This window comes from Pleurodeles waltl, chromosome 6 (assembly GCF_031143425.1).
Source record: "Pleurodeles waltl isolate 20211129_DDA chromosome 6, aPleWal1.hap1.20221129, whole genome shotgun sequence".
NCBI classification, from domain to species: domain Eukaryota; kingdom Metazoa; phylum Chordata; class Amphibia; order Caudata; family Salamandridae; genus Pleurodeles; species Pleurodeles waltl.
In genome coordinates, this window is record NC_090445.1 from 197,781,116 (window position 1) to 197,802,192 (window position 21,077).

The window sequence follows — 21,077 nt, forward strand, 5'->3', positions numbered from 1 at the left end:
CAAATACATATTTGAATCATTTGACAGACTCCAGATTAGTATTTGTTCCAAGGGTGTTTATTTACCTGCTCTTAAGTAGAGGGGGATGTGCAATGGGCTGGGCTGATGGTGGAGGAAAGTCCAGGGTAGAGTCCAGTCTCTTGGTATCACAGGTGCATTGTCCAATGGGGCATAGGAAGGGGAGCAATGGCATTTCAAGGTGGACAGGGTGACAGAGTGGGACAGAAGGGTGACAATCAGGAGAGTCTTATTTCCTGATGGGGGTCTTGGAAATGTTCTCTGGCTTCTGCCTGGATCGTAGGGACCGTTTGCAGGGTGGTTCTCCTTCTGCAGGGGGTGGGGTGCTGGTGGCCTGTTGTTCCTGTGGCGGGGCCTCCTGTCCACTAGCGCCAGTGGAGGTGGAAGGCTGTTCATCAGTTTAGCTAGTGTCAGGGGCCCATTGGTGAGCCACTGCCTCCCTCATGGTGTTGGCCATGTCGCCCAGCACCCCTGCAATGGTGACCAGGATGGTGTAGATGTGTTTGAGATCCTCCCTGATCCCCAGGTACTGTCCCTCCTGCAGCCGCTGGGTCTCCTGCAACTTGGCCAGTATCTGGCCCATCGTCTCCTGGGAATGGTGGTATGCTCCCAGAATGTTGGCGAGTGCCTCCTGGAGAGTGGGTTCCCAGGGTCTGTCCTCCCCCTGTCACACAGCAGTCCTCCCAGCTTCCCTGTTGTCCTGTGCCTCTGTCCCCTGAACTGTGTGCCCACTGCCACTGACCCCAGGCCCCTGATGGTCCTGTGTTTTGTGGGGTTGCCTGGGGTCCCTGTAGTGGTGGACACAGTGCTGACTGACATGTCCTGGGGACAGTGGCATGGGCGCGCTGGGCGGGTGCTGTGCTGGTGTTTCTTGAGGGGTAGGCTCTGTGGTTGGTTGGGACTGTGGCAGGGAAACTGACTGTCCAGAGGTCCCGGATGGGCCATGTTGGTCATCCTGATACAGGTGTTCAGAGCTGCTGTCGTCACTGCCGGCCTCTTCGGGGGGGGGGGGTACTGGATGTAGCTGGCACCTCCTCTCCGGTGACCTTGAGTATGGGTCCTGTGGGGATGCAAATGAAGTGTTAGTGTATCTGCGTGTGCCAACATGTACATGGGTGTGTTTCCCTGCATGATTGTGATTTCCCTGTCAGCCTGGCCTTGTGTGAGTGGTGACTTTGTGGGCTGGGTGAGTCTCTCTACTGGGCATGCTGTGGTGATGGGTGTCCATGTAGGTCTGTGATGGGGGTCCATGCATTGGTGTTACATGCACAGGGCTTGGTATTGGGATGAGTGGGTTGTGATGGTGGGGTATGTGTGAGGTGATGGAGTGATGGGGGTGAGGTTAGGGTAGGAGTTTGTGATGGCATGCAGGTAGGGTGTGGGGGATAAAGTTTTGAAGGTTTGACTTACCAGAGTCCAGTCCTCCTGCTACTCCTGCGAGGCCCTCAGGATGCATTATTGCCAAGACTTGCTCCTCCCATGTTGTTAGTTGTGGGAGAGGAGGTTGGGGTCCACCGCCAGGCCTCTGTACAGCTACCTGGTGTCTTGCAACCACGGAACGCACCTTCCCCCGTAGGTCGTTCCACCTCTTCCTGATGTTATCCCTTGCTCTAGGATGCTGTCCCACAGCGTTGACCCTGTCCACGATCCACCGCCATAGCTCCATCTTCCTTGCAATGGACGTCTGCTGCACCTGTGATCCGAATAGTTGTGGCTCTACCCGGATTATTTCCTCCACCATGACCCTTAGCTCCTCCTCTGAAAACCAGGGCTGTTTTTGGGGTGCCATGGATGTGGTGTGAGTGATATGTGTGAGGATGTGTGGGGTGATGTGTAGGGTGCTGTGTTGGGGTGTGTGGTGTGATGTGCGTGGATGGTGTATGGGTGATTCGTTGATCGTGATACTGGGGGTGTATTCTTATTGGCATGATGGTGTGGGTTTTGGTACTGCCTATTTATCACTGACATTTGGTCTGGCGGACTTGTGTGGGTGTCTGTATAGTGGCGGATTTCTCAGTGTGGGTCATAATACCCGTAGCGGAATCCTGCCACAGTCACAGTATGTTGGCGGCCGTCAGCACGGCGGTAGGCGGCATTTACCGCCACGGTTGTAATGAGGGCCATAGTGTTTGGGAGCAACACAGATCACTTGGGTGGGGAGGGAGAAGAATACAGTGAAACAGCTGAAAACAGATGCACTCTTGTGCAGTGCTTAAAGAGAAAACACAGTTTGTAAAAAGTGGTTACCAATTAGAGATAGTATATAGGGTACTCCACGGGAGGGACAATGACTTGTTGGAAGGGCTAACAAAAAGTCAGCGGACTTAAAGCAAGTAAATGTGAGTGGCAAAACACAAAGTCAATGGTAAGCAATTAGTGGAATTCATTCTTAGGGAAGCTTTCAGTATGTTCCCAATAGGTCTTTGCAAACAGACAGCTACGCTGTCTGGTAGACTTCAGCCTAAAAGCACATGTGGAATGTGGTTATTATGGCAGTGAGAACCTTTTTTTTTAGTACATGTCCCACAAAAAGCACTAAACACAACAAAAGCAAGCATTAGAAAAACCAGTAAGTTCACCTTATTACCCTATTGACTGCCAATATTTTTTGCAAAGCTGTGTAGTGTTGGCAAAATGAAAAAAATGCAAGCTGACATGCAGCCCTGCCACGTTTTCCAGGTTCATATGTGATGTGCTGCTCCACTCCAAGTTTTCCTTTTTTTTCTGGGACTTGTAGCCTTACTATCCCATTTTAAAACAGGATTACAAGTCCCAGAAGTTAAATAAAAACCCTTGACTGGAGCAGCATATCAAACATGGACCTGTGAAACTTGGTAGATATGGACATGGCTGGGTCATTCCCTAGTCATTCCTGGCTGTTTTATTTTTCGGGTAGAGACTGCAAGAACATGTGTCAGTGCATGCATCTCGCTTTGCTTGGAACCTACTCGTTGTTTACCATTTGTTTGCTTGCCTGGCACCCTTCTTTTCAGCCTCGTAGTTGGTCACTGCAGGCCCAGCATAATTTTTGTTCCTGTCTGTGGAGCAGGGACCAAGCACCGATTGATCTAACTTAATCAGTACCTATCCGCTACTCCCAACATGATCAAGGTACTACTTTTTATCTTATAGAGCCCTAAACAGAAGTTGTGTGACTGGCAAAAACGTGCCCAACAGGACAAACACAATTGCAAAGTTTTATTTTCTACAGTTAACTCTTATTTTGCCAAGTCTTCTTTTCTTACTTTGCCGTCCTCTTTTGTTTTGCTTTTGTTCTTGGGCTCTGTTCTCAAAAGATGATGATTATGTTATTCTAAATATTGTAAAGCAACATTGTTTCTTTTTTATGTGTAATTTCCGAAATTTGCTTAAACACATAATCATGCAGTTCACCCCATCTAGTCCACCACATCCAAAATAATCTGCCCCACTCCACTACAAAACAATCTGCCCCACTCCATTCTACTGTGCTCCAATCACAACCTGCCCCACCTCAAACGCAAAACAATGTGCACAACTCCAACCTGCCCCATGCCGATCCAAAACAACCTTCCCCACTCCAATCTAAAACAATCTGCCCCACTCCAATCTGCCACACTCCAATCCAAAACAATGTGCCACAATCCAATCTGCCCCACTGTAATCCCAAACAATCCACCCCACTTTAATCCACCACATGCCAATCCAAAACAATCTACCCCACTCCAGTCCAAAACAATCTGCCCCACTACAATCCAAATCAATATGCCCCGCTCCAATCCAAAACAATATGCCCCGCTCCAATCCAAAACAATCCACCGCACTTCAATCCACCACACGCCAATCCAAAACAATCTGCCCCACTCCAGTCCAAAACAATCTGCCCCACTGCAATACAAAACAATCTGCCCCTCTCCAGTCCACCCCACTCCAGGCTAGCCATCTCCAGTCCACCCCACTTCAATCTCCCCCAGTCCATTCCAAAACAATCCACCCCACTCCAGTCCAACACAATCTGCCCCACGCCAATCCAAACCAATACGCCCAACTCCAATCCTCTCCACTCCAGTCTCTCCCACTCTATTCTAAACCAATCTGCCCCACTCGAATCCAAACCAGTCTGCCCCATTCCAGTCTGCCCTCTTCAATCCATTTCTATCTAATCCATAATCTGCCACACTCCAATCTGCCTCACACCTGTCCAATCCACCCCATTCCAATCCAGTCCACCCCATTCCAGTTCAGTCCACCCCTCTCCAGTCCAATCCACCCCTCTCCAGTCCAATCCAATCCACCACACTCTAATCCACCCACCCCATTCCAATTCATCCCACCCCAATCCAATTCACCTCAATTTACCCCACTCCAATCCACCTTAATCAAACCCACTCCACTCCAATCCAACCCACTCCAAACTACCTTAATCCACGTCACTCCAGTGCAATACACCCTGCTTCAGTCCAGTTCACCCCACTCCAGTCTACCCCACTCTAATCCATCCCACTGCAAAAAGTCCACCCCACTCCAGTCCAGTCCACCGCACTACAATCCAATCCACCCCACTCAGATCCAGTCCACTCAAATCCAGTGTTGATATTGGATTAATCAATGACAATGAACACAACAAGACATTTTTATACACAAACAATACATTTTCATACACGAATAAGATCGCATCACCACTGTTAGGTTAATGACTGACGGGTCACAGGTGGGGTAACACTTAGCTGACAGCCAAACCCACAGACAGAAAAACTTAGATCAGATCCCACAGTTAGACAGCAACACTACAATGGTCCCCAGAGATTGACCCCAATAAAGCAGATTGCCAAAGGGACGTGTGCATTCCCAAAACACCATAAAGTTAGATGCTGTATATAGTTAGGTACACTTAGCAAATCAGGACACACCACACTTAGTGACCACGCGCCCCTCAGGCCAGACACCTGGACATGTACTCACTGGCCCTCGTGTCCACGCCAGGTTGAGGCCCACCTGCATTCCCTATGTGGAATTGTATTTACGACTCCTTGACAGCTATTTGCATTTTGTTACCAAGGAAGGAATATTTTTATGACTTTATTGCACCCAGAGAAATGTATAAAACATGCTTCAATTTGATGTACAATGAGAGACAGTCCTCAGACCCCGGTTTTGTAACTACTCTCCTGGCTGTAATGTTTAATGAAACAAACAGTTTTCTGTTTTGCCAGATGTCTCTTGTTTTTTTAAGTAAAATCTCACGTGAGCAACACCAGTCCACCCCACTCCAATCCACCCCACTGGAAAAATCCACCCCATTCAAATTCCCCCACCCAAATCCAATCTACCCCACTTAGTCCAATCCACCCCACTTCAGTCCAATTCACTTAACTATAATCCACCCCACCCCATGCCATTCCATTCCAACCTACTCCATTCCACCTCATTCCGGTGGTATGATTGTAAACCAAATTATTTTGCTGTTTTGAATTATTCATTCCTAACCAACAGTATTTGAAATGGATATATAAGTGTGCAGTTGCTCACTATCCAACAGTCCTTGTTTGCTAAAGAGTTAGTATTCTCCCATTGAAAGTATTGCATCCATACAGAGAAGTGCTGGTATTCACCCTTTCAAATTAAAAACGTTCAGGCATCCAATATTTGAGAGCACATGCCTATTTAAATGTCTGCCTAGCCTAACAAAGTTTAATAGGTGAAAGAATCTTTGTTTTGGACCACTGTCACTATGTCAAATTTCAATTCCACCAACCCTCAGAATGTTTTCTAAAGTTATCACACCCATTAACAAACTGGCTTTAAGGCTTGTGAGAATCTTTTAAGAGATGCAACAGTTATAGATCAGCAAAGGTGCAATTTTATGGTGTTACAAGAGGCATCTAATATGCTTCCAGCCTTGCCACTTTTTAATCCATCATTAATTTAACAAAAATACGTATCGGGCAGCAGGTGTTTCCCCGGGAGGCTGGATGAGTAGTGGGCCGCTTTTGTTGGTGGGGGGGGGGGGGGGGGTGGGGGGGGGGCAGCGGTATTGTAACAGTGCAGCAGTTTTAAAAGCACTGCAGAGTTCCTTGTATGTCCAACAGTTTTCAGGCAACAATAAAAGTGCCAAGGTAACTCTGGTGATTAGTGTACCTGCTGGAGAGAGACCAGAGTTTTGTCTAGTACCAGTTTTGACTCATCTAATGTAGTGCAGGGGGTTAATATGCCTGCTGAAAAGAACATGTACTATGCAGATCACAGAACAGTATTTTATGTGCAGTGTCAGTGGGGTACTGCTTTCATCACAGATTCTTTTGTTACTGGGCAGTTCATAAATTACAATCCTAATCTAGCACTGTGAGCTATGAACTGCCATTAACGAGCTGAATGCAAACTGCATGGTACAGGTTAGAAAGTTATGTTTTTTTTTAGTCTTTGATTATCCTAATTTTGCTAAAAAAGGGTTCATTTGGCATTTGGAAAGAACTAAATTATTATTAGTAAAATCTACCCGAACCACTGTATTACATTCTGAATACTGAGTTTAAGCTTCCCCAGACCAAGCACTCTTAAAAAATGCCTACCAGTATGAATGACATTTGAATGCAGTCCTCTTTGTCTTATGTAACATTTTCAGTACAATGATTTACACAAGTATGATTCATTGTCTCTCTGTGTGTGTGTGATGTAAAGTGCTCCAACACCCTTCGCTGGTAAGAGAGGTGCTACAAAACAAATGAAATACATGGGAGAAAGGGTTTACAGAGAGATGAGAGGCACTGTTAGAGGGTGATGGTGAGGGAATCATTGAAACTAGCCCCAATAAAGACCGCTGTATCCCGATGCATGGTAAAGTTGTCATTTACTATGCTTTAAAAACTAATACAATTGAATATATAATGAAAAATGTATTGTAGAAGACACCGTTTTTTTCCATTTGTTCCCAAATTTTCTTGTGGGGGAGAACTCCACCAATCACCATTGTAGTGCTCAGGCTCGCCAACTTTGGGGGAAGGTGTGCAAAATTTGCCAGGGCTGCTTTGGTTTCCCAGTCCAGCCCTGGCTATAGTTCATGTATGCATATTACAGAGCTCACTTAAGAGTGACACTGCAGAACATCAGCAATTCTTTTTTGCCTCCTTAAGATGTTTGTAATCCACAAATGATAAAGTAATTGGAAATTCGTTAGAAACATTTAATAGCAATTCCAGTATAGTTCAAAAGGTTCAGATTGTCTGACTTTTTTCTCTCAATGGTCATAAACCTGGAAGAGATTAAAAACAAAATCATCTCACCCCACAAATACCACAATTTGTTGGCAGGGTAAAGTCAACGGGCAGTAAATACGACAGCCCTTGCACAAGGCAAAGAAACAAAACAGCACATTGGCAATATGGAGTGGGTAAATACATGACCTGCACTGAAAGGTCTGGCGGAGACACCATGTAGCCCTCAGAAAGGTGGAAGAACAAATACATGCACCTGTCTTTATGCGTCGTCTGCCACCCTTGGCCAGTCAAAGGCCACTAAAAAAATCCCTGCTCTTGGCAAAGATATATGACCAAACAAAGAATCCTCACTTGGGCAAGGGTAGGGAGCAACCAAAGACTATTTTTTGACGAGGCAGAGTGGATACAAATAATTCCTCCCCAACCCCAATTGTGGTGAAGTCAGGGGGAAATCAATGAAACAAGAGTGATGGGACTCTCAGCTGTCCCACACTCTGTTTGTAGAAGACACCAGATAAGGTGTCAGCTGACCTGGTTCTCCTGGGCATGTACCATTTTACAGACCTGAACAGGTGAATGTGCCCCTGCACACAGCACTCCATCTGGTATGGTCACCACGCCATCTCCTCACAGGAATTTCTTGTGTTTTTTGTTGAAGCAATGACTTGTGAATATATAAAGAACAGCTTAACAGTAAAAAGAAAGAGCTGGGGGTGTGGCCAGCCGCGCAAAATTGCGGGCGAGTTCTGAGACTGCTCCGGCCGGACACCTGTGATCCTGCTGAGCCCGTCACCATGCCCGCTTGTGCAGCTTGGGGATGCCACAGCCCGACACTTGAGGGGCAGGTGCCTTCCCTTGCCTCCAAAGTCTGAGAATTCGAGGCCAGAGCTGAGGACTCCGAGGGACGATCTCATTTGAACAACCTCTGCATAGTGGGGTTTCCGGAAGGTGTGAAAGGCACAGACCATACCGCCTTCTTTGAGCAATGGTTGGCGCTTCAGGTGGCACCAGAGCAGTTATCATCGACTTCCTGGTGGAGCATGCCCACAGGGTGCTGGTGCGGCCCCCTCCACTGGGGTCCCTCCCCTCCACCCCCCCAGGCCTGTGGTCGCCCGCATCCTGAACTGAAGAGACAAAAAGGTACTCCTGCAGGCAGCACGGGCGACGCCCCCCCTTCATTATGACAAAGCCAGGGTCTACATCTTTCTGGGCTATATCCTCTCAGTACAGCACTGCTGGGCCTCCTCCCTTGGCTTGAAGCACAACTTACAACAAGCCAGCCTGCACTACTCCCTTCTTTTCCCAATGAAGCTGAAGGTGATAGCAGGCAAAAATAACTTTTTCTTCACAGAATCGACGGCACAAGGCTGGGTGGAACAACACCACTACAATGCCTCATCGCTGCCTTCCCTGGAGCTGCAGCATCATGGTGCTAGAGCTGCAGGCAGATGGAGGCGGGGGTCGCATCACCACTCGAAAGTCCCCTTCGTCGGAGCATGCTAGGGAGGAGCAGACGCTGGCCACAGCGGTCACTATATGGGTGGACAGACTCTTGTCACATTTTCCCACGGATAACGATGCTGCTGAATCCCTCTCCATGCATTCGGAGGACAGTACAACCTCACAGCCCCTGCCTTTGTAACGCCACAAATGGCCAATGAGCTCCTATAATGTCCAGGTTGGGAGGGCAGTTGAGTTGATGATTGTTGGTACCCCTTCTATATTCCACGGTTGGGGGTGGTGGCCCATGGGAACCTGTAGAAAGTGATTGGATGGCAAACTTGGTTTTTCCGGCTCACTGTTCGCTCAAATACTGCTCCCTGCCCTTAACACAGAACTTTGCGTCCCCGACAAGACTGGGCAACCCCTCTTTTCCTTTTCTTTACAGTTGACTCCTAGACGCAGTTGGAGCCCATGGTGGCCAGTGTAGGAGCACCTCATCAGTGGGTTACAATGTTAATTGTGCGGCCCCAGGTTTCCGGGTTGCCCTAGGTTAGGAGTTCAGGTTGTACGAACAGTTAAAACATGTGATGCACTAGCAACTTACTCTTGCAGGTCTGGTACAGGTATTGGGGCATGGAGTGGTGGTACAATGACAGAGCCAGACACTTCAGGGGCCCATCCTCAATAAGTATACAGGATGACTAGGTTTAAGGTCATTGCTTGGAGGCAGCAAAATCTAAGAACGAGGGGTGTGCAAATTTGCTTTCTTGCAAGAGACACGTGATGAGGGGGGGAGGAAGTTGTCTGCAGAGGTGTTGGAGAGGTACTGCTACTGTAGCACATACTCTGGCTTTGCGAGGGGGGTCTTAATCTGGATTTGCCCTGGAGTCCCCTTCCAAACCGCGGGAACGGACTTTAATCCTGAGTGCAGAAATGTGTAGGCAGAAGGTCTCTTGGATGGGGAGGCAGTGTTGCTGGACATTATATATGCCCCTAACATGGCGCAATCTGCCTTCTTCTCTCGACTCTCTTCAATATTACCACAATGGGCTCAAATACTGGGAATTTTAGGGGGCGACTAACTGCGTATTTGACCCACGACTGGATTGTTCATTTCCCTCACTCCCTGGCTCCTCAGTCAGCTGCAATACTATTCTCACAGTGGCTCCAACATTTGCTACAGTTGAACTGCTGGAGATCCTTATACCCAGATGACATAGATTATTCTTACTACTTAGCGGTGCACAACTTGCACGTCCGACTAGACAGGATCTTATGTGACCTGACGATCCACCTCTATGTGACAGGGGTGGAATACTTGGGTAAGACCTTCTCTGACCACAACCCACTCAGCTACAGTTGGAGTGGAGTGCTACTAGGTTGCCAGTCCCCTCCTGGTAACTACAACCTGCCTTGCTAGAAGACCACACATTGCGTGACGTGGCAAATGAAACACTGACACACTACTTTACTGAAACTTGGCGCACATCCAGTTCTAAACTCACAGATTGGGTGGCTAGGAACGTAGTGCTACGGGGTCACTTTATCCGCACAGCTGTAGAAGCAAGGGCAACAATACATAGAGTCCTGATGTAAGCCGTGGCATCCCTGAAAACCCTGGAAGCAACCGCTAGGGATATTCTTGCAGTGCAGGCAGACCAGTGGCACTGACCATGCATACACAATTAGTGGAGCAATTGCGCTGCATTGACTGTAGGTCATACCAGGCCAAAATCCATGCTGAAGGCGACAAAGCTGGTTGTCTGCTGGCCTGGTTACTGCATAGCATTGACTCTCCAGCTCCCATTGTGAGGATCTGCATCTCCCCGTCAAAGCTTGCTCGACAGCAATCTCAGATACATGACGAATTCACATGACATTATTGCACATTTTAAAATCCCTTGTAATTGCCCTGGTGGGAAAACATACGTGGGTTCCTACAGGAGGTTGATCCCCCCACATTAACGCCATTAGAGAGAGAAGACCTCAATACCCCCCTCACAAAAGAAGAAATTAAGGGAGCAATCTGAGGTGCAGTCACCCATAAAACACTGGGACTAGATGAGCTCCCTATTGAATTATATAAGGCATACAAACATCACCTTGCCCCTAAATTACTCAAACTTTATCAACAGCGGGGGTGAGGGCCACTTGCCGCAGATAATGAGGGAGTCACTCCTGGTTTCTCTACCAAAACCGGGTGCCCTCTACCACCTGTTGTCCATGTTGGGATCAGACTACAAAATACTAAGCAAAATTGTAGCGTGCCGCATTTATGGGCCCATGAGATGGCTAGTGCACCTGGACCAAAACAGGTTCATTCTCAGAAGATCCACCACGCTGAACATACGCAGGCTGCACAGACTATTGGAATTGCCTCCACCCTGCTAGCCATTTGCCACTTGCCTGGTATTAGATCTAGAGAAGTGATTCAACACGTTAGAATGGAACTATCTCTTCATCACTTTGACGACAGTTGGGATAGTGTGGAGACTGCAGGTGCTGATTCGACTCCTCTATGTGGACCCACTGGTGAGGGTCAAGATGGGTAACTGTGTCTCCCCTCCATTCCAGATCAAGCGGGGGACTCGAAAAGGATGCCCGCTTTCCCCTTTATTCTTCGCCCTTGCTATGGAGCCTTTGGCCCAAAAACTACACCATCTGGGGGGTGGATGGGGTATCCTATTGTTTGGGGAAACCCACGTTGTCTCCCTATATGCCGACGATGTCCTGATTTATATTCGAGACATCCGAGACAGCATTGAGCTCGAACAGGCGCTACTGCAGGACTTCACCACGCCGCATCAGGGCTGTGGGTGCACTGGACAAAATCCTGCTTATTCCCTTTACACCCACATTGCCCACCTCAGGACATTGTTATAGAAGGCCACCAATAGAGGTGGGAGCCTCAAACGTTTCGCTATCTGGGCATTAACATATATCACAACAGGCAGGATCTCCTGAACAGCAATTTCACGAAGGCTGTCACATCACTGAAGCCTCAGATTGCCTTTAGGAGCACGCTGCCACTTATGGTCCAGGGCAGAGTTTCACTTGCAATAGTGGTGATACTCCCTTGCCTGTTACATTTCTTCCCAAATCTTCCGATCAGTATATCCAGATCCACCATTGACGCTCAGCACTACACACTGGGGTCCTTCATTTGAAATTAGGTCCACAGCCGAGTAGCGTTTTCGAAATTGCAACTATACATAATGAAGGGTGGCCTAGGCGTTCCTAACCTTGAGCATTATTACTTGGCTGCACAGCTGCAGTGGCCCACATATTGGTTGGCGGGTCGCTGTCCTGAGGAGTTGGCCCCTCTGAGCCCGGCGAGGGAACGAGTGGAACTGCAGAGTGCATTCCTGCCCCGAGCACGTCCACCACCTGAGGTGAATGGTTTACTATAGATTGCATTTAACAGCTTTCACTGTAGCCAGAAGCTAGTGCAAAGAATGCCACTTTAGTCACCGGTTATCCCGCTGATGTCATTACTCAGTTTCCTCAGGATACTGGGAGAGATAGGAATGAACAAATGGTCGGATGCTGAAGTGGGGGTGCTTTTCAGAGAAGGCTTGCTCCTAACATACGAGCAGCTACAAGAAGAATACGGGCTGCGTGTGGGACGTTTCCTAGCACCTGCTCATCTATTAGTGGAGGCGATCTGACTCTGGAGCATTGTAGACACAGAGCCGGACCCAAATCCACTTGTCTACATACTATTCACAATAGGCGAGGGGCGCAAATTGATAACATAATTAGCCTGTGCATTTTCTCATGCCGAGTAGGACCCACTGCTGATAATCCACAGAGAATGGGAGGTAGACTTGGGCAGGGAGATTACAATGAAGGATCGTGAGAAAATCATTGAGTACCCCAGGCGAGTGTCCCGCAATGCAAAGTTCCACCATATCCAACATAATGTATTGCACAGAGTGTACCTCAGACCTGCCTCTTTCCAACATGTTTAGCTCCTGGATACATGCCCATGATGCCAACAAATAGGAGCTGATATTAAACATATTCTCTGGGACTGCCCGGTTGTGGTGGAATATTGGACATGGATATTAACCAAAATAGAACGTATAATGGGTCGCTTGGATCTACGCAAAATGGAGGGGACACTATCAGGCCTCTTCCACAGGTCACTAGTTGCAAAGGCCAGCAATAGGTTTATTGACCTGGCATTACTCTTGGCTCACAGGCTTATTGCAATGCAACGGAAATCACAGACATTGCCCAGCATGGCACACTGGCTGGCAGCAATACTTAAATGGGGCAGAGCGGAGACAGTTGCCTTGAGGTGTGAAGAAATAAGGCGTCTGTGGAAATATCCCTTAACAATGGACTGGGAAACACTACCTATGGCTTACTTTCCTATCCGGAGGTACTCGACATCCCTCAAGATAACCTCTGAGACCCACTTAGCATCTCCTTCCCCCCTGTTGTATATTACATGCTCAAGTTCAGTGTTTATGAAGTTGCCATGACAATTAGAATGGGGGAAATGGAATGTAGATGGGCGAAGTGACAGTTGCTAAAGACTGTTCTCTGAGCCGGCTGTATACACATCGTACTGAATAAAGATATAACGTTTGGATCTGCATTCAGTGATCTTTGGATGAAGAGAGACGTTTTAGTGGCGACGAGGATGGGATCTATGGTTGACAGCCGGCTCTGTAAACAAAGGTATGCTGTGCTGCACGGTGTGGAGGAGCAGAGAAGGCATGGTGGCATTGGCGTGTTAACAGTTGTTTGATTAAACAGGCGACACATGTTGTCTGAGGCTACAGTTGACGCATAATCGATTTGTGGAACACTATACAGGCGTTGTCTACATTGTGGAAGAAATCTCAGGAAGACGCAGCGTTATTGCGGTGTGTGTGGTGAAGACACACGTTTATTTCAGAAAGGTGTTCAAGTTATTTAAGGCGAGTGAAAAGTGCTGGGAGCGTGAGTACGGAGGGGCACACAACGTTGCTGTTGGATTCACGGAGGGGCATACTGTTGGATCCGAAAAGAAAAAAAAACAAAAAAAAATTGAATGTACACACTGGGCGCGTGTACAGAAGAAGACTTGGCACTCACTTGTTGGAGAGGAGAAGAACGCCGTGCGCCGTGGAAGGTTTAAAAACTTGAATGTACACACTGGGCGCGTGTACAGAAGAAGGTTTGGCATCCACTTGTTTGTGAGAGGAGAACATCGCTGAGAGTTTATGTGACTCATTCCTGGTGTTTTGTTTGTGCTGACGTTAGCACCCAATGCCGATAAGCGAATTGAAAGTGAAAAAGGACTACTGTTCAGTGTGCCATAAAAAAGGAAAAAAGACTTATTCATGTAAAGTGTGAAGGTGCAGACAATAGTGTCGACATTGTTATGTTAGTTTGTTATTTTGGTGGTGATTTATCATAAGATAAAATATAACAATTTACTTATACATATACATATATTCACATACATATTAAAAAAATAATAATAATAATCATATATATACACATATACACTTACAAAAGAAAAAATGCAATCGATTTTACCACCACCTACATTTTTGGAAGGCCCTGGGAATCCAATTATGCAATGGGAAGATTGGCGTGAAGCATTTGAAACTTATCTAGAGGCAATGGATGGGTGTGCTTTCACTGCTAGAAGGAAAGTGGCCATATTGAAACACAACTTGGGTGTTGAAGGCAGAAAAGTTTTAAAAACATTACCAGGTATTAGAGCAATATAGAGAATTCAGATATGGAAGAGGAGTCACTTGATGAATATGATGTGGCGATAGGAGCTTTGGAAGAACATTTCGGTAGGAAAGTAAGTGTAGTTGTGGAAAGACACAAATTTTATTCTCGTACACAAGGTGTTGATGAATCCATTGATCAATTTGTGGCTGCCTTACGTAATTTAGCCATTACATGTAAATTTAAAGGTCTGCAAGATGAAATTATTCGTGACAAATTGATTAACAGAACGAGCAATGTCAAAATTCAAGAAAAGTTATTAGGGATGAAAGAACCCACATTAGAAAAAGCTATTATGGTGGCTAAAAGAGTAGAAAATACATCTAAATATGTAAATGAATTACATAATCGCGACAATGTTTGTAAGATAAGAGAGTTAAGTTCTAGTAATAAATTCAAGGAGGAAGGGAAAAGAAACTTAACAATGAATGAGAATTATAAAAGAACGTGTTATCGTTGTGGGAGTATAAAACATGTAGCATCAGCTAGAAATTGTCCTGCAATAAGATTGAAATGTTACAAGTGCAAGAGATTAGGTCATCTTGCTAAAGTCTGTAGAAGTGAAGGGAATATTACTAATGTGAATTGTGTGACTGACCAAGGAAAAATTTATAAGATGTATGAGGAAGAAAAGTCAAACTCGGAAGATGAGGTTGAAGTGTTAATGGTTCAGGATGGTGAAGAAATTTTAAAACTAGAATCTTATGATACAGAATATCATCCTCCAAAGTGTGAAAGAAATATTTATGTGGGCGGATTCTTGTTCTCATTATACACTAGTTAGTAAGGATGTATGGTATGACTTGGGGGGCATGGAGTTACAGGAGACACGCATTCAACCTGAAGGTTATGGTGGAGGTAAAATACCGATAATTGGATGTTTTGAAACCAAAATATCATTCAAGGAAAGAAGTGCTAAATGTATGGTTTATGTTGTTGATAAAGGAAAGTTGTTGTTAGGATGGAGAGATCAACATGCTTTAAACATTACATTAGATCCTAATAGCGAAGATCAGGTGTTATCAACAGTTTCTGATAATATAACAACATGGGCACAGAAATTTCCAACATTATTTAGTACAAAGTTGGGTTGTTTAAAAAAATTTGTACACAAAATTATATTGAAGGAAAATATTACTCCAATAGCTCACAAAGTTAGAAGTGTACCGTTGGTTATGCGAGGTCCTTTAAAGGAGGAATTAGAGAGATTGTGTAAACTTGATATAATTGAACCTATTGAGGCATCTGATTGGTTAAGTCCAATTGTTTTAGTACGGAAACCGAATGGAAGGATAAGGATGTGTGTGGACTTGAGGGATTTAAACAAGTGCATATGGATTGATCGCCATCCTTTACCAAATATTGCAGAATTGTTATCAGGTGTGTCTGAAGGGAGATATTTTTCAACGATTGACCTGTCAAATGCTTACCATCAAATTATATTACATGAAGATTCTCGTCATTTGACATCATTTATTACGCCAGAAGGTGCATTTCGTTTTAAAAGAATGCCATTCGGATTGGCATCGGCCTCAGCTGTTTTTCAGCGAGTGATGCAAAAATTGTTGGGTGGTGTAAAGCAAGTAAGATTTTTTCAGGACGACATTTTGGTTTGGGGTGTTGACAAACAGGACCACGACAGAATTTTATATGATGTGTTATGCATTCTAGATAAAGTTGGTGTAACCGTTGAATTGAATAAATGCAAATTTGCTATTCGAGAAGTGGAATACTTAGGTCATACATTGTCGGAACAAGGTATAAAACCCAAACATAAATTAATGGAGGCTATTGAAATGGCTCCGGATCCTTTGGATAAAGATCAGTTACGATCTTTTCTAGGTTTAGCTGAATTTTATTCAAAGTTTGTGGACCATTTTGCGGATAGAGTTAGACCCTTGAGAGAATTGATGAGGAAGGGTTGTAAGTTTGTATGGTCAACAGAATGTGGAAAAGCCTTTAAGAATATAAAGGATTGTATTATAAATGCTGTAGCCTTAGCACCATATAAACCAGGTGACAAACTAATTATTGCAACTGATGCAAGCATGTATGGTCTAGGTGCTGTTCTTATGCAGAAGAATAAGAATGGCCATGAAAGAATAATTGCATTTGCTTCAAGGACGTTAAAAGGTACTGAATTAAATTACTCAACTATAGAGAAGGAAACTATGGCATGTTGGTGGGGTATTCAACACTTTAGAAATTTTGTATGGGGTGTTGATTTTGAACTGTGGACAGACCATAAGCCATTAATTGATGTTTTTACAACAAAAGGTGCAGGAAGAGCTACTCCACGCGTTGCAAAATGGTTATTCAGATTACAGGAGTATACTTTCACAACGAAATACATTCCTGGAATAAAAAATGTCACTGCAGATTTTTTATCTCGATGTCCATTAGATGGAATGAACCATGTGGAGGAAGACGATATTTTAGTAGCAGATATCGTATGTGCAAGTCTCAAAGCAATATCAGAACAAGAATGGAGACTTGCAATAGAGGAGGATGAAATTTGTCAGAAATTAATAAATTTGTTGCCAAAGCGTTGGAAGTGGGAATGGGATGAATCAGTTGAGATCTATAATTATAAATCTATTTGGACAGAATTGTCATGCGTTGATGGAATTTTAAGACGTGGTGATCGGTTATTAGTGCTGAAATCATTACGGCATAGAGTACTAACTGCGCTTCATGAAGGTCATGGCGGAATGTCTGCTATGAAACGCAAAGTTCGATTGGATTTTTGGTGGCCTGGTTTAGATCATGATGTGGAAAGATTTGTGAGGGAATGTGTTGCATGTGCGCATAGTGATAAGTCTCATAGTCCAGTTAATACGCCGATAACAGCTATGGATTTTCCTGAATATCCATGGCAGAGATTGGGTATAGATGTATGTGGACCTTTTGATATTTTAGGTAGTGACAGTAGGTATGTTGTGGTGCTGATGGACTACTATTCCAAATGTCCAGAAGTTACTTTTGTCAGGGAAGTAAAGACAAAAGTAATTATAGAATTTTGTAAAGAAGTGTTCAGGAGAGAAGGATATCCGGAGATTTTGGTTTCTGATAATGGTCCACAATTTCTAGCAAAAGAATTTGAGGAATTTTTAAAACAGTGTGGAATTTCACACAGAAAAACTGCTGTATATCATCCACGTGAGAATGGTCTTGTTGAGAGGTTTAACAGGGTTTTGGGGGAAATATACAATTGGCTATGAAATGCAAATTGGATTGGAAGGAGGAAATGAAGAAAATGGTGTGGAATTATCACACAACTCCACATTCTTTGACTGGTGAAACTCCGTTTGTCTTGTTGAGGGGTAGGAAGGCTTGCACCATAGCTGTTCCAGGTTGGATGAATAAAGATAGGGTAGTGAGAGTGGATGAAGAAAGCATGAGAAAGGGTGTTAAAATGAAACAACAAAAATATTGTTCAAAGGGTAAAGAACATAATGAAAATTTACATTGGAATGTAGGTGATGTAGTAAAAGTTAGAAGATTCCAGGACTATAAGAAGGGTGAATCTAAATGGTCAGATCCTAAGGAAGTTCGGAAGGTAATGAAATATTCAGTGATTCTGAATGATGGGAAGAAATGGAATCTAAGGAATGTTGTGAAATGTAACGATTTAGAAACAGACAAGTTTAAAGAAAATAATCATGAATTAATAACAAAACAAACAAATGTAGGTAAAGATGTTATGAAGTATAAAGGGAAAAGTTATGAAGGAATAATGTTACGGAGGAGTAGTCGTCAAAGGAAAATTCCAGGAAGTTATAGAGAATTAATTTAACATTGTATTAATATAACATGTAAATAGTTAATGTATCATTTTGAACACCGTTGTGTTTTATGTTGTTAATAAGGGAGATATGTTGTATATTACATGCTCAAGTTCAGTGTTTATGAAGTTGCCATGACAATTAGAATGGGGGAAATGGAATGTAGATGGGCGAAGTGACAGTTGCTAAAGACTGTTCTCTGAGCCGGCTGTATACACATCGTACTGAATAAAGATGTAATGTTTGGATCTGCATTCAGTGATCTTTGGATGAAGAGAGACGTTTTACCCCCCACCTCCCACACTTCACGTTATAGCCAGAACACACACCCCTCAATTAGCGAGACATCTCAAATGGAGTCAGCAGAACAGCCTCGACCTGAATCTAAGATACAGACCAACCCAGGCCAAAATTATCTACGCACAAGGGATATAATAAGTGTACCACATGATGGTTTTATTTGTTGTTAAGTTATAAATACATGTCAATGTATGAACTGTTTACACTTGTAATACCGTTGGTGTTTCATATGTTATACGTAATATGATATGTAAACACACCTGTAGACAATGTCACCAGTGTGCCTTTTTGTACTAAGCTGTACTTCTGAATAGAAATGGTTAAAAAAACAGTAGAATGGAAGAGCTGAGAACATTTAGACTACAAAGAGGAAGACAATGATTAAGAACTCTTGAGAGATCTTTTTTTTGTATTTACAGTTGTCTTTGTAAATAGTTCAATCCTATATGTACATATATTAATGTTAAACAGGTGTGCACTAGTTAGTAAACTAGTGTTGATTGCACTTTCATTCAGCACAGACAAAGAAGAAGACAGAGGCCAAGTACACTTTACTGGTAAACTGCAAGCAACTCAGTTATGCTTACAAAAAAGGTTGAAGGAGGTATGTGTGGGCCAACATGGTGGAGAATGTGTTCTAGCTGGCGTTTGTCCTGCCACTGGTGCACATACCTCATCTGCCAGATTCACACTGCATCTTTAAGCATCCTGGATGTGGTGTGATGCACAGAAGTAAATCTGCATGTTGGGTTTATAGGCCATGAACCTCAAGAAATGACAGCAGCGGCACTGGTGAAAGAAGAACACCCATGGCAGAGTACAAGTTGGCCGCCGGATGAATCCAAGAGCTCCAGGGGAGACCTAGGGACAGCTACAACCAGGAGATGGTGCACCTGAGGAGATACATTGTGATGACACTGATGGCCATGACACCGTCCCCCCCCACAACCAGTGAGGCATAGTTAATGGACCGTTGTGGCAGATGCCTTTCCAGATAGCCAACTGAGAGTACCACGAGGCCTATTGGACCAGAAGGGTGGGAACATTGATCTGTTGCCTCAGAGAGATGCAAAACACAAACTGCAGTAGAAATGAAACCTGAGGCCCTCAACTTGATATCAGAACGGATGGTGAGAAGATGCATCTTCTACAGCCAGGAGAGTAGCCTCAGTGTTCTGCTGAGCCCAACATCAGATTGAGTTTTGTCTAATAAATTGTTGCGCTCCAGATATTTGGAAAGCTGTGAGCAGCACCAAAACTGGTTTTCCCTTGTTCCCTTGTTCGCCATATGTTCACCATATGAGGTAAACTTTGCAACAACTGAATTGTCATGTCCAATTGTAGAATGCTGTAGAATGCTGAGCCATCACAAGAATGTAGTAAAAAATAAACAGTATGTCAGACATCTCTCTGTCACAAATAACTAACAGGCCTCAATCATTTGGAAAAACACGATATCACAGACGATAAACCAAAAGGTGGACATGTAAACTGCCAACACCTGTTCTTCTCAACAAAACTCCAGAAACCGGCAATATTAGTGATGCCTCAGAAATGTGAAATATGCTTATTTCAAACCTAACCTGACCACCTAATTATAAGATGTTAGAATTAGCCATTAACAGAATACACAATACTGTGCAGACTCGACATACCATTCATTGTTTTCCCCCTAACTCCTTTACAAAAAGATCATCAACCTCATAGGCCACAATGACCAGTTGTAAATTTAATCTAAATTTTAAAAAAGCACTCCGCTGACAGGGCTGCATTAGCATCCTCATCAGGCAAACAGTTCCTTGAATCCAACCATGAAGACACTTGATATCAATGGGAATTCCTTTCATACTAGTGCCTTCCATAATGCAGAAAATCCTTGCACACGGACCAACATCATCCAACAGTTTACCTTTTCATATCCTAGTTGATCGCTCTAAAATAATCTTGTGTCTCTACCCATTTTAATCTTGTATTTGCCCATCTTTATGTCAAATTGTAGGTTCTGGTGAACTTTATTTCAGGATTCACAGATGGTGGTCACTCATGGTTGCAGAACAGGCATGGAGAAGTGAACTTCATGAGTCAACGATTTTTAATTTGATACTTCCATGTTATATATAGAGTAATTTTTCAAAGCATTATGAACTCTAACTTGCTTGATTTATTCAACAAGAGGAACAAGAAGAATTCTCATTTGTACAGACTTTTATTTCTTTGAGACATAATATGATATTAGGGTATTGGTAGTGGTGGGGAATGATTGCTTGTTGCCTAGAAGGAAGGTAAAATGCTAATGTGTATTCTTTATGTATGTCAAATTGCAAAGTAATCCATGCACAGATTTAGCTTACAAATGGTCACATATGTTATTTGAACTGTTGGGAGTTGTTTATGTAACACATTGCATGTTGCTATTTGAACTGCTGGGAGGTTGATTATTGTCATATAAATTATGCGAATGCGAGCAAGAGAATGTCCTAAGGGCATAAATAGTGGGGATAGAACTTTAAAAGCCATTCATGAACTGAGGGCGGTACTTGTTGCATTTCAGCTGTGGAATAAACAATTAGAGCATCTGCGTTGTGGACTAATTCTTGCT

General features: G+C 44.2%; 1 protein-coding gene across 1 annotated transcript in view; it reads right to left on the reverse strand.

The window, feature by feature from the left end:
* SLC35B1 (solute carrier family 35 member B1) overlaps nucleotides 1-21,077 on the reverse strand; it is a 179,389-nt gene that overhangs the window by 136,882 nt on the left and 21,430 nt on the right. The gene's annotated exons all lie outside the window — the stretch shown is intronic.